The sequence below is a fragment of the Pseudophryne corroboree genome, unplaced genomic scaffold (assembly GCF_028390025.1).
Source record: "Pseudophryne corroboree isolate aPseCor3 unplaced genomic scaffold, aPseCor3.hap2 scaffold_2229, whole genome shotgun sequence".
Taxonomy (NCBI): Eukaryota; Metazoa; Chordata; class Amphibia; order Anura; family Myobatrachidae; genus Pseudophryne; species Pseudophryne corroboree.
In genome coordinates this window covers 14995-28069 of record NW_026968878.1, presented here as the reverse complement: position 1 = coordinate 28069, position 13075 = coordinate 14995, and the positions used below count along the sequence as shown (strand labels likewise).

General features: G+C 37.8%; 14 non-coding genes across 14 annotated transcripts; all 14 read right to left on the bottom strand.

Moving 5' to 3' along the window:
• Positions 1 to 793: 793 nt before the first annotated feature.
• On the bottom strand, positions 794 to 866 carry TRNAF-GAA (transfer RNA phenylalanine (anticodon GAA)). The gene has a single exon. It is a non-coding gene; the product is annotated as a tRNA-Phe (tRNA).
• Positions 867 to 1681: 815 nt separating this feature from the next.
• TRNAF-GAA (transfer RNA phenylalanine (anticodon GAA)) lies at positions 1682 to 1754 on the bottom strand. The gene has a single exon. It is a non-coding gene; the product is annotated as a tRNA-Phe (tRNA).
• Positions 1755 to 2565: 811 nt separating this feature from the next.
• Positions 2566 to 2638, bottom strand: TRNAF-GAA (transfer RNA phenylalanine (anticodon GAA)). The gene has a single exon. It is a non-coding gene; the product is annotated as a tRNA-Phe (tRNA).
• Positions 2639 to 3451: 813 nt separating this feature from the next.
• Positions 3452 to 3524, bottom strand: TRNAF-GAA (transfer RNA phenylalanine (anticodon GAA)). The gene has a single exon. It is a non-coding gene; the product is annotated as a tRNA-Phe (tRNA).
• An 815-nt stretch (positions 3525 to 4339) lies between these two features.
• Positions 4340 to 4412, bottom strand: TRNAF-GAA (transfer RNA phenylalanine (anticodon GAA)). The gene has a single exon. It is a non-coding gene; the product is annotated as a tRNA-Phe (tRNA).
• Positions 4413 to 5223: 811 nt separating this feature from the next.
• Positions 5224 to 5296, bottom strand: TRNAF-GAA (transfer RNA phenylalanine (anticodon GAA)). Its single transcript has one exon. It is a non-coding gene; the product is annotated as a tRNA-Phe (tRNA).
• Positions 5297 to 6111: 815 nt separating this feature from the next.
• TRNAF-GAA (transfer RNA phenylalanine (anticodon GAA)) lies at positions 6112 to 6184 on the bottom strand. Its single transcript has one exon. It is a non-coding gene; the product is annotated as a tRNA-Phe (tRNA).
• An 812-nt stretch (positions 6185 to 6996) lies between these two features.
• On the bottom strand, positions 6997 to 7069 carry TRNAF-GAA (transfer RNA phenylalanine (anticodon GAA)). The gene has a single exon. It is a non-coding gene; the product is annotated as a tRNA-Phe (tRNA).
• Positions 7070 to 7882: 813 nt separating this feature from the next.
• TRNAF-GAA (transfer RNA phenylalanine (anticodon GAA)) lies at positions 7883 to 7955 on the bottom strand. Its single transcript has one exon. It is a non-coding gene; the product is annotated as a tRNA-Phe (tRNA).
• Positions 7956 to 9640: 1685 nt separating this feature from the next.
• TRNAF-AAA (transfer RNA phenylalanine (anticodon AAA)) lies at positions 9641 to 9713 on the bottom strand. The gene has a single exon. It is a non-coding gene; the product is annotated as a tRNA-Phe (tRNA).
• An 814-nt stretch (positions 9714 to 10527) lies between these two features.
• Positions 10528 to 10600, bottom strand: TRNAF-GAA (transfer RNA phenylalanine (anticodon GAA)). The gene has a single exon. It is a non-coding gene; the product is annotated as a tRNA-Phe (tRNA).
• Positions 10601 to 10742: 142 nt separating this feature from the next.
• TRNAF-GAA (transfer RNA phenylalanine (anticodon GAA)) lies at positions 10743 to 10815 on the bottom strand. The gene has a single exon. It is a non-coding gene; the product is annotated as a tRNA-Phe (tRNA).
• A 597-nt stretch (positions 10816 to 11412) lies between these two features.
• TRNAF-GAA (transfer RNA phenylalanine (anticodon GAA)) lies at positions 11413 to 11485 on the bottom strand. The gene has a single exon. It is a non-coding gene; the product is annotated as a tRNA-Phe (tRNA).
• Positions 11486 to 12296: 811 nt separating this feature from the next.
• On the bottom strand, positions 12297 to 12369 carry TRNAF-AAA (transfer RNA phenylalanine (anticodon AAA)). The gene has a single exon. It is a non-coding gene; the product is annotated as a tRNA-Phe (tRNA).
• Positions 12370 to 13075: the final 706 nt, after the last annotated feature.

Here is a 13075-nt window from a genome sequence, read left to right as displayed (position 1 = left end):
CTGTATTTGGGGTTTTAGGCTGGGGAAAAAAAGAGCATTAAGTGTTCTTGATGAACAACACCTGATAATGAAAGATTCTGCTGGTAAATTGCTATTCTGTAACAAAAATACAGCAACTAAACATGCCGAATCCTGGGATCGAACCCAGGAGCTTTAGATCTTCAGTTTAATGCTCTCACAAAAGAGCTATTGCGTGTAAGTCTGACGTTTAGAAAGTCTTTTTTGGTGTTTAAGATAAGGCAAACTGAAAGAACATCAAGTGTCCTAGAGGGCGAAACCTGAAAATGAAAGTTTCTGCTGCTAAATTTCTTTTTGCTGACTTGCTACTCAGTAACAAACTGCAAACACCCAAACATGTGGAAACCCACGATCGTACTAGGGATTTTAAGGTCTTCAGTCTATTGCTCTCACAACTGAGCTATTTTGGCAAGCTATACTGATAAGAATGTCTTTTTGTAGGAGCTAAAGATTTTGCAAACTGAAATAACATAAAATGCTTTTCAAGATCAAAACCTGAACACAACAGTTTTTGCTGCTAAATTGCTATTCAGTAGCAAAAGCAAACACCCAACCATGCTAAACCCCAGGATTGAACAAGACACCCTTAGATCTTCAGTCTAATGTTGTCACAACTGAGCTATTTCGCCAAGCTCTACTAATAAGAAATTATTTTATTGGGGCTGATAATAATGCAAACTGTAATAACATGAAATGTTCTTGAAGACCAGAACCTGAACACGGCAGTTTCTGCTGCTAAATTGCTATTCTGTAACAAAAAAACAGCAACTAAATATGCCGAAACCCGGGATCGAACCAGGGACCTTTAGATCTTCAGTCTAACGCTCTCCCAACTGAGCTATTTTGGCTAATTGTGAAAGATGACAAGCTGTATTTGGGGTTTTAGGCTGGGGAAAAAAAGAGCATTAAGTGTTCTTGATGAACAACACCTGATAATGAAAGATTCTGCTGGTAAATTGCTATTCTGTAAAAAAAATACAGCAACTAAACATGCCGAATCCTGGGATCGAACCCAGGAGCTTTAGATCTTCAGTTTAATGCTCTCAAAAAAGAGCTAGTGCGTGTAAGTCTGACGTTTAAAAAGTCTTTTTTGGTGTTTAAGATAAGGCAAACTGAAAGAACATCAAGTGTCCTAGAGGGCGAAACCTGAAAATGAAAGTTTCTGCTGCTAAATTTCTTTTTGCTGACTTGCTACTCAGTAACAAACTGCAAACACCCAAACATGTGGAAACCCACGATCGTACTAGGGATTTTAAGGTCTTCAGTCTATTGCTCTCACAACTGAGCTATTTTGGCAAGCTATACTGATAAGAATATCTTTTTTTAGGAGCTAAAGATTTTGCAAACTGAAATAACATAAAATGCTTTTCAAGATCAAAACCTGAACACAACAGTTTTTGCTGCTAAATTGCTATTCAGTAGCAAAAGCAAACACCCAACCATGCTAAACCCCAGGATTGAACAAGACACCCTTAGATCTTCAGTCTAATGTTGTCACAACTGAGCTATTTCGCCAAGCTCTACTAATAAGAAATTATTTTATTGGGGCTAATAATAATGCAAACTGTAAAAACATGAAATGTTCTTGAAGACCAGAACCTGAACACGGCAGTTTCTGCTGCTAAATTGCTATTCTGTAACAAAAAAAAACAGCAACTAAATATGCCGAAACCCGGGATCGAACAAGGGACCTTTAGATCTTCAGTCTAACGCTCTCCCAACTGAGCTATTTCGGCTAATTGTGACAGATGTGAAGTCGTATTTGGGGTTTTAGGTTGGGAAAAAAAGAGCATCAAGTGTTCTTGAAGAGCAACACCTTATAATGAAAGATTCTGCTGGTAAATTGCTATTCTGTAACAAAAATACAGCTACTAAACATGCCGAAACCCGGGATCGAACCAGGGACTTATAGATCTTCATTCTAATGCTCTCCCAAATCAGCTTTTGCAGCTACGTCTGACACTTGGAAAGTCTTTTTTGGTGTTTAAGATAAGGCAAACTGAAAGAACATCAAGTGTCCTAGAGGGCGAAACCTGAAAATAAACGTTTCTGCTGCTAAATTTCTTTTTGCTGAATTGCTACTCAGTAACAAAATGCAAACACCCAAACATGTGGAAACCCACGATCGTACTAGGGATTTTAAGGTCTTCAGTCTATTGCTCTCACAACTGAGCTATTTTGGCAAGCTATACTGATAAGAATGTCTTTTTTTGGAGCTAAAGATTTTGCAAACTGAAATAGCATAAAATGTTTTTCAAGATCAAAAACTGAAAACAACAATTTTTGCTGCTAAATTGCTATTCAGTAGCAAAAGCAAACACCCAACCATGCTAAACCCCAGGATTGAACAAGACACCCTTAGATCTTCAGTCTAATGTTCTCACAACTGAGCTATTTCGCCAAGCTCTACTAATAAGAAATTCTTTTATTGGGGCTAATAATAATGCAAACTGTAATAACATGAAATGATCTTGAAGACCAGAACCTGAACACGGCAGTTTCTGCTGCTAAATTGCTATTCTGTAACAAAAAAACAGCAACTAAATATGCCGAAACCCGGGATCGAACCAGGGACCTTTAGATCTTCAGTCTAACGCTATCCCAACTGAGCTATTTCGGCTAATTGTGAAAGATGTCAAGCTGTATTTGGGGTTTTAGGCTGGGGAAAAAAAGAGCATTAAGTGTTCTTGATGAACAACACCTGATAATGAAAGATTCTGCTGGTAAATTGCTATTCTGTAACAAAAATACAGCAACTAAACATGCCGAATCCTGGGATCGAACCTAGGAGCTTTAGATCTTCAGTTTAATGCTCTCACAAAAGAGCTATTGCGTGTAAGTCTGACGTTTAGAAAGTCTTTTTTGGTGTTTAAGATAAGGCAAACTGAAAGAACATCAAGTGTCCTAGAGGGCGAAACCTGAAAATGAAAGTTTCTGCTGCTAAATTTCTTTTTGCTGACTTGCTACTCAGTAACAAACTGCAAACACCCAAACATGTGGAAACCCACGATCGTACTAGGGATTTTAAGGTCTTCAGTCTATTGCTCTCACAACTGAGCTATTTTGGCAAGCTATACTGATAAGAATGTCTTTTTGTAGGAGCTAAAGATTTTGCAAACTGAAATAACATAAAATGCTTTTCAAGATCAAAACCTGAACACAACAGTTTTTGCTGCTAAATTGCTATTCAGTAGCAAAAGCAAACACCCAACCATGCTAAACCCCAGGATTGAACAAGACACCCTTAGATCTTCAGTCTAATGTTGTCACAACTGAGCTATTTCGCCAAGCTCTACTAATAAGAAATTATTTTATTGGGGCTGATAATAATGCAAACTGTAATAACATGAAATGTTCTTGAAGACCAGAACCTGAACACGGTAGTTTCTGCTGCTAAATTGCTATTCTGTAACAAAAAAACAGCAACTAAATATGCCGAAACCCGGGATCGAACCAGGGACCTTTAGATCTTCAGTCTAACGCTCTCCCAACTGAGCTATTTTGGCTAATTGTGAAAGATGACAAGCTGTATTTGGGGTTTTAGGCTGGGGAAAAAAAGAGCATTAAGTGTTCTTGATGAACAACACCTGATAATGAAAGATTCTGCTGGTAAATTGCTATTCTGTAAAAAAAATACAGCAACTAAACATGCCGAATCCTGGGATCGAACCCAGGAGCTTTAGATCTTCAGTTTAATGCTCTCACAAAAGAGCTAGTGCGTGTAAGTCTGACGTTTAAAAAGTCTTTTTTGGTGTTTAAGATAAGGCAAACTGAAAGAACATCAAGTGTCCTAGAGGGCGAAACCTGAAAATGAAAGTTTCTGCTGCTAAATTTCTTTTTGCTGACTTGCTACTCAGTAACAAACTGCAAACACCCAAACATGTGGAAACCCACGATCGTACTAGGGATTTTAAGGTCTTCAGTCTATTGCTCTCACAACTGAGCTATTTTGGCAAGCTATACTGATAAGAATATCTTTTTTTAGGAGCTAAAGATTTTGCAAACTGAAATAACATAAAATGCTTTTCAAGATCAAAACCTGAACACAACAGTTTTTGCTGCTAAATTGCTATTCAGTAGCAAAAGCAAACACCCAACCATGCTAAACCCCAGGATTGAACAAGACACCCTTAGATCTTCAGTCTAATGTTGTCACAACTGAGCTATTTCGCCAAGCTCTACTAATAAGAAATTATTTTATTGGGGCTAATAATAATGCAAACTGTAAAAACATGAAATGTTCTTGAAGACCAGAACCTGAACACGGCAGTTTCTGCTGCTAAATTGCTATTCTGTAACAAAAAAAAACAGCAACTAAATATGCCGAAACCCGGGATCGAACCAGGGACCTTTAGATCTTCAGTCTAACGCTCTCCCAACTGAGCTATTTCGGCTAATTGTGACAGATGTGAAGTCGTATTTGGGGTTTTAGGTTGGGAAAAAAAGAGCATCAAGTGTTCTTGAAGAGCAACACCTTATAATGAAAGATTCTGCTGGTAAATTGCTATTCTGTAACAAAAACACAGCTACTAAACATGCCGAAACCTGGGATCGAACCAGGGACTTATAGATCTTCAGTCTAATGCTCTCCCAAATCAGCTTTTGCAGCTACGTCTGACACTTGGAAAGTCTTTTTTGGTGTTTTAGATAAGGCAAACTGAAAGAACATCAAGTGTCCTAGAGGGCGAAACCTGAAAATAAACGTTTCTGCTGCTAAATTTCTTTTTGCTGAATTGCTACTCAGTAACAAAATGCAAACACCCAAACATGTGGAAACCCAAGATCGTACTAGGGATTTTAAGGTCTTCAGTCTATTGCTCTCACAACTGAGCTATTTTGGCAAGCTATACTGATAAGAATGTCTTTTTTTGGAGCTAAAGATTTTGCAAACTGAAATAGCATAAAATGTTTTTCAAGATCAAAAACTGAAAACAACAGTTTTTGCTGCTAAATTGCTATTCAGTAGCAAAAGCAAACACCCAACCATGCTAAACCCAGGGATTGAACAAGACACCCTTAGATCTTCAGTCTAATGTTCTCACAACTGAGCTATTTCGCCAAGCTCTACTAATAAGAAATTCTTTTATTGGGGCTAATAATAATGCAAACTGTAATAACATGAAATGATCTTGAAGACCAGAACCTGAACACGGCAGTTTCTGCTGCTAAATTGCTATTCTGTAACAAAAAAACAGCAACTAAATATGCCGAAACCCAGGATCGAACCAGGGACCTTTAGATCTTCAGTCTAACGCTCTCCCAACTGAGCTATTTCAGCTAATTGTGAAAGATGTCAAGCTGTATTTGGGGTTTTAGGCTGGGGAAAAAAAGAGCATTAAGTGTTCTTGATGAACAACACCTGATAATGAAAGATTCTGCTGGTAAATTGCTATTCTGTAACAAAAATACAGCAACTAAACATGCCGAATCCTGGGATCGAACCCAGGAGCTTTAGATCTTCAGTTTAATGCTCTCACAAAAGAGCTATTGCGTGTAAGTCTGACGTTTAGAAAGTCTTTTTTGGTGTTTAAGATAAGGCAAACTGAAAGAACATCAAGTGTCCTAGAGGGCGAAACCTGAAAATGAAAGTTTCTGCTGCTAAATTTCTTTTTGCTGACTTGCTACTCAGTAACAAACTGCAAACACCCAAACATGTGGAAACCCACGATCGTACTAGGGATTTTAAGGTCTTCAGTCTATTGCTCTCACAACTGAGCTATTTTGGCAAGCTATACTGATAAGAATGTCTTTTTTTAGGAGCTAAAGATTTTGCAAACTGAAATAACATAAAATGCTTAACAAGATCAAAACCTGAACACAACAGTTTTTGCTGCTAAATTGCTATTCAGTAGCAAAAGCAAACACCCAACCATGCTAAACCCCAGGATTGAACAAGACACCCTTAGATCTTCAGTCTAATGTTGTCACAACTGAGCTATTTTGCCAAGCTCTACTAATAAGAAATTATTTTATTGGGGGCTAATAATAATGCAAACTGTAATAACATGAAATGTTCTTGAAGACCAGAACCTGAACACGGCAGTTTCTGCTGCTAAATTGCTATTCTGTAACAAAAAAACCAGCAACTAAATATGCCGAAACCCGGGATCGAACCAGGGACCTTTAGATCTTCAGTCTAACGCTCTCCCGACTGAGCTATTTCGGCTAATTGTGACAGATATGAAGTCGTATTTGGGGTTTTAGGTTGGGGAAAAAAGAGCATCAAGTGTTCTTGAAGAGCAACACCTGATAATAAAAGATTCTGCTGGTAAATTGCTATTCTGTAACAAAAATACAGCTACTAAACATGCCGAAACCCGGGATCGAACCAGGGACTTATAGATCTTCAGTTTAATGCTCTCCCAAATGAGCTATTGCAGCTACGTCTGACATTTGGAAAGTCTTTTTTGGTGTTTAAGATAAGGCAAACTGAAAGAACATCAAGTGTCCTAGAGGGCGAAACCTGAAAATAAACGTTTCTGCTGCTAAATTTCTTTTTGCTGAATTGCTACTCAGTAACAAAATGCAAACACCCAAACATGTGGAAACCCACGATCGTACTAGGGATTTTAAGGTCTTCAGTCTATTGCTCTCACAACTGAGCTATTTTGGCAAGCTATACTGATAAGAATGTCTTTTTTTGGAGCTAAAGATTTTGCAAACTGAAATAACATAAAATGTTTTTCAAGATCAAAACCTGAAAACAACAGTTTTTGCTGCTAAATTGCTATTCAGTAGCAAAAGCAAACACCCAACCATGCTAAACCCCAGGATTGAACAAGACACCCTTAGATCTTCAGTCTAATGTTGTCACAACTGAGCTATTTCGCCAAGCTCTACTGATAAGAAATTCTTTTATTGGGGCTAATAATAATGCAAACTGTAATAACATGAAATGTTCTTGAAGACCAGAACCTGAACACGGCAGTTTCTGCTGTTAAATTGCTATTCTGTAACAAAAAAAACAGCAACTAAATATGCCGAAACCCAGGATCGAACCAGGGACCTTTAGATCTTCAGTATAACGCTCTCCCAACTGAGCTATTTCGGCTAATTGTGACAGATGTGAAGTCGTATTTGGGGTTTTAGGTTGGGAAAAAAAGAGCATCAAGTGTTCTTGAAGAGCAACACCTTATAATGAAAGATTCTGCTGGTAAATTGCTATTCTGTATCAAAAATACAGCTACTAAACATGCCGAAACCTAGGATCGAACCAGGGACTTATAGATCTTCAGTCTAATGCTCTCCCAAATGAGCTATTGCAGCTACGTCTGACATTTGGAAAGTCTTTTTTGGTGTTTAAGATAAGGCAAACTGAAAGAACATCAAGTGTCCTAGAGGGCGAAACCTGAAAATAAACGTTTCTGCTGCTAAATTTCTTTTTGCTGACTTGCTACTCAGTAACAAACTGCAAACACCCAAACATGTGGAAACCCACGATCGTACTAGGGATTTTAAGGTCTTCAGTCTATTGCTCTCACAACTGAGCTATTTTGGCAAGCTATACTGATAAGAATGTCTTTTTTTAGGAGCTAAAGATTTTGCAAACTGAAATAACATAAAATGCTTTTCAAGATCAAAACCTGAACACAACAGTTTTTGCTGCTAAATTGCTATTCAGTAGCAAAAGCAAACACCCAACCATGCTAAACCCCAGGATTGAACAAGACACCCTTAGATCTTCAGTCTAATGTTGTCACAACTGAGCTATTTCGCCAAGCTCTACTAATAAGAAATTATTTTATTGGGGCTAATAATAATGCAAACTGTAATAACATGAAATGTTCTTGAAGACCAGAACCTGAACACGGCAGTTTCTGCTGCTAAATTGCTATTCTGTAACAAAAAAAACAGCAACTAAATATGCCGAAACCCGGGATCGAACAAGGGACCTTTAGATCTTCAGTCTAACGCTCTCCCAACTGAGCTATTTCGGCTAATTGTGACAGATGTGAAGTCGTATTTGGGGTTTTAAGTTGGGAAAAAAAGAGCATCAAGTGTTCTTGAAGAGCAACACCTGATAATAAAAGATTCTGCTGGTAAATTGCTATTCTGTAACAAAAATACAGCTACTAAACATGCCGAAACCCGGGATCGAACCAGGGAATTATAGATCTTCAGTCTAATGCTCTCCCAAATAAGCTATTGCAGCTACGTCTGACATTTGGAAAGTCTTTTTTGGTGTTTAAGATAAGGCAAACTGAAAGAACATCAAGTGTCCTAGAGGGCGAAACCTGAAAATAAACGTTTCTGCTGCTAAATTTCTTTTTGCTGAATTGCTACTCAGTAACAAAATGCAAACACCCAAACATGTGGAAACCCACGATCGTACAAGGGATTTTAAGGTCTTCAGTCTATTGCTCTCACAACTGAGCTATTTTGGCAAGCTATACTGATAAGAATGTCTTTTTTAGGAGCTAAAGATTTTGCAAACTGAAATAACATAAAATGTTTTTCAAGATCAAAAACTGAAAACAACAGTTTTTGCTGCTAAATTGCTATTCAGTAGCAAAAGCAAACACCCAACCATGCTAAACCCCAGGATTGAACAAGACACCCTTAGATCTTCAGTCTAATGTTGTCACAACTGAGCTATTTCGCCAAGCTCTACTAATAAGAAATTATTTTATTGGGGCTAATAATAATGCAAACTGTAATAACATGAAATGTTCTTGAAGACCAGAACCTGAACACGGCAGTTTCTGCTGTTAAATTGCTATTCTGTAACAAAAAAAACAGCAACTAAATATGCCGAAACCCAGGATCCTTTAGATCTTCAGTCTAACGCTCTCCCAACTGAGCTATTTCGGCTAATTGTGACAGATGTGAAGTCGTATTTGGGGTTTTAGGTTGGGAAAAAAAGAGCATCAAGTGTTCTTGAAGAGCAACACCTTATAATGAAAGATTCTGCTGGTAAATTGCTATTCTGTAACAAAAATACAGCTACTAAACATGCCGAAACCCAGGATCGAACCAGGGACTTATAGATCTTCAGTCTAATGCTCTCCCAAATGAGCTATTGCAGCTACGTCTGACATTTGGAAAGTCTTTTTTGGTGTTTAAGATAAGGCAAACTGAAAGAACATCAAGTGTCCTAGAGGGCGAAACCTGAAAATAAACGTTTCTGCTGCTAAATTTCTTTTTGCTGAATTGCTACTCAGTAACAAAATGCAAACACCCAAACATGTGGAAACCCACGATCGTACTAGGGATTTTAAGGTCTTCAGTCTATTGCTCTCACAACTGAGCTATTTTGGCAAGCTATACTGATAAGAATGTCTTTTTTTGGAGCTAAAGATTTTGCACACTGAAATAACATAAAATGTTTTTCAAGATCAAAAACTGAAAACAACAGTTTTTGCTGCTAAATTGCTATTCAGTAGCAAAAGCAAACACCCAACCATGCTAAACCCAAGGATTGAACAAGACACCCTTAGATCTTCAGTCTAATGTTCTCACAACTGAGCTATTTCGCCAAGCTCTACTAATAAGAAATTCTTTTATTGGGGCTAATAATAATGCAAACTGTAATAACATGAAATGAACTTGAAGACCAGAACCTGAACACGGCAGTTTCTGCTGCTAAATTGCTATTCTGTAACAAAAAAACAGCAACTAAATATGCAGAAACCCGGGATCGAACCAGGGACCTTTAGATCTTTAGTCTAACGCTCTACCAACTGAGCTATTTCGGCTAATTGTGAAAAATGTAAAGCCGTATTTGGGGTTTTAGGCTGGGGAAAAAAAGAGCATTAAGTGTTCTTGATGAACAACACCTGATAATGAAAGATTCTGCTGGTAAATTGCTATTCTGTAACAAAAATACAGCAACTAAACATGCCGAATCCTGGGATCGAACCCAGGAGCTTTAGATCTTCAGTTTAATGCTCTCACAAAAGAGCTATTGTTTGTAAGTCTGACGTTTAGAAAGTCTTTTTTGGTGTTTAAGATAAGGCAAACTGAAAGAACATCAAGTGTCCTAGAGGGCGAAACCTGAAAATGAAAGTTTCTGCTGCTAAATTTCTTTTTGCTGACTTGCTACTCAGTAACAAACTGCAAACACCCAAACATGTGGAAACCCACGATCGTACTAGGGATTTTAAGGTCTTCAGTCTATTGCTCTCACAACTGAGCTATTTTGGCAAGCTATACTGATAAGAATGTCTTTTTTTAGGAGCTAAAGATTTTGCAAACTGAAATAACATAAAATGCTTTTCAAGATCAAAACCTGAACACAACAGTTTTTGCTGCTAAATTGCTATTCAGTAGCAAAAGCAAACACCCAACCATGCTAAACCCCAGGATTGAACAAGACACCCTTAGATCTTCAGTCTAATGTTGTCTCAACTGAGCTATTTCGCCAAGCTCTACTAATAAGAAATTATTTTATTGGGGCTAATAATAATGCAAACTGTAATAACATGAAATGTTCTTGAAGACCAGAACCTGAACACGGCAGTTTCTGCTGCTAAATTGCTATTCTGTAACAAAAAAAACAGCAACTAATTATGCCGAAACCCGGGATCGAACCAGGGACCTTTAGATCTTCAGTCTAACGCTCTCCCAACTGAGCTATTTCGGCTAATTGTGACAGATGTGAAGTCGTATTTGGGGTTTTAGGTTGGGAAAAAAAGAGCATCAAGTGTTCTTGAAGAGCAACACCTTATAATGAAAGATTCTGCTGGTAAATTGCTATTCTGTAACAAAAATACAGCTACTAAACATGCCGAAACCCGGGATCGAACCAGGGACTTATAGATCTTCAGTCTAATGCTCTCCCAAATGAGCTATTGCAGCTACGTCTGACATTTGGAAAGTCTTTTTTGGTGTTTAAGATAAGGCAAACTGAAAGAACATCAAGTGTCCTAGAGGGCGAAACCTGAAAATAAACGTTTCTGCTGCTAAATTTCTTTTTGCTGAATTGCTACTCAGTAACAAAATGCAAACACCCAAACATGTGGAAACCCACGATCGTACTAGGGATTTTAAGGTCTTCAGTCTATTGCTCTCACAACTGAGCTATTTTGGCAAGCTATACTGATAAGAATGTCTTTTTTTGGAGCTAAAGATTTTGCAAACTGAAATAACATAAAATGTTTTTCAAGATCAAAAACTGAAAACAACAGTTTTTGCTGCTAAATTGCAATTCAGTAGCAAAAGCAAACACCCAACCATGCTAAACCCCAGGATTGAACAAGACACCCTTAGATCTTCAGTCTAATGTTGTCACAACTGAGCTATTTCGCCAAGCTCTACTAATAAGAAATTCTTTTATTGGGGCTGATAATAATGCAAACTGTAATAACATGAAATGTTCTTGAAGACCAGAACCTGAACACGGCAGTTTCTGCTGTTAAATTGCTATTCTGTAACAAAAAAAACAGCAACTAAATATGCCGAAACCCAGGATCGAACCAGGGACCTTTAGATCTTCAGTCTAACGCTCTCCCAACTGAGCTATTTCGGCTAATTGTGACAAATGTGAAGTCGTATTTTGGGTTTTAGGTTGGGAAAAAAAGAGCATCAAGTGTTCTTGAAGAGCAACACCTTATAATGAAAGATTCTGCTGGTAAATTGCTATTCTGTAACAAAAATACAGCTACTAAACATGCCGAAACCCAGGATCGAACCAGGGACTTATAGATCTTCAGTCTAATGCTCTCCCAAATGAGCTATTGCAGCTACGTCTGACATTTGGAAAGTCTTTTTTGGTGTTTAAGATAAGGCAAACTGAAAGAACATCAAGTGTCCTAGAGGGCGAAACCTGAAAATAAACGTTTCTGCTGCTAAATTTCTTTTTGCTGAATTGCTACTCAGTAACAAAATGCAAACACCCAAACATGTGGAAACCCACGATCGTACTAGGGATTTTAAGGTCTTCAGTCTATTGCTCTCACAACTGAGCTATTTTGGCAAGCTATACTGATAAGAATGTCTTTTTTTGGAGCTAAAGATTTTGCAAACTGAAATAACATAAAATGTTTTTCAAGATCAAAAACTGAAAACAACAGTTTTTGCTGCTAAATTGCTATTCAGTAGCAAAAGCAAACACCCAACCATGCTAAACCCCAGGATTGAACAAGACACCCTTAGATCTTCAGTCTAATGTTCTCACAACTGAGCTATTTCGCCAAGCTCTACTAATAAGAAATTCTTTTATTGGGGCTAATAATAATGCAAACTGTAATAACATGAAATGAACTTGAAGACCAGAACCTGAACACGGCAGTTTCTGCTGCTAAATTGCTATTCTGTAACAAAAAAACAGCAACTAAATATGCCGAAACCCGGGATCAAACCAGGGACCTTTAGATCTTTAGTCTAACGCTCTACCAACTGAGCTATTTCGGCTAATTGAGAAAAATGTGAAGCCGTATTTGGGGTTTTAGGCTGGGGGAAAAAAGAGCATTAAGTGTTCTTGATGAACAACACCTGATAATGAAAGATTCTGCTGGTAAATTGCTATTCTGTAACAAAAATACAGCAACTAAACATGCCGAATCCTGGGATCGAACCCAGGAGCTTTAGATCTTCAGTTTAATGCTCTCACAAAAGAGCTATTGTTTGTAAGTCTGACGTTTAGAAAGTCTTTTTTGGTGTTTAAGATAAGGCAAACTGAAAGAACATCAAGTGTCCTAGAGGGCGAAACCTGAAAATGAAAGTTTCTGCTGCTAAATTTCTTTTTGCTGACTTGCTACTCAGTAACAAACTGCAAACACCCAAACATGTGGAAACCCACGATCATACTAGGGATTTTAAGGTCTTCAGTCTATTGCTCTCACAACTGAGCTATTTTGGCAAGCTATACTGATAAGAATGTCTTTTTTTAGGAGCTAAAGATTTTGCAAACTGAAATAACATAAAATGCTTTTCAAGATCAAAACCTGAACACAACAGTTTTTGCTGCTAAATTGCTATTCAGTAGCCAAAGCAAACACCCAACCATGCTAAACCCCAGGATTGAACAAGACACCCTTAGATCTTCAGTCTAATGTTGTCACAACTGAGCTATTTCGCCAAGCTCTACTAATAAGAAATTATTTTATTGGGGCTAATA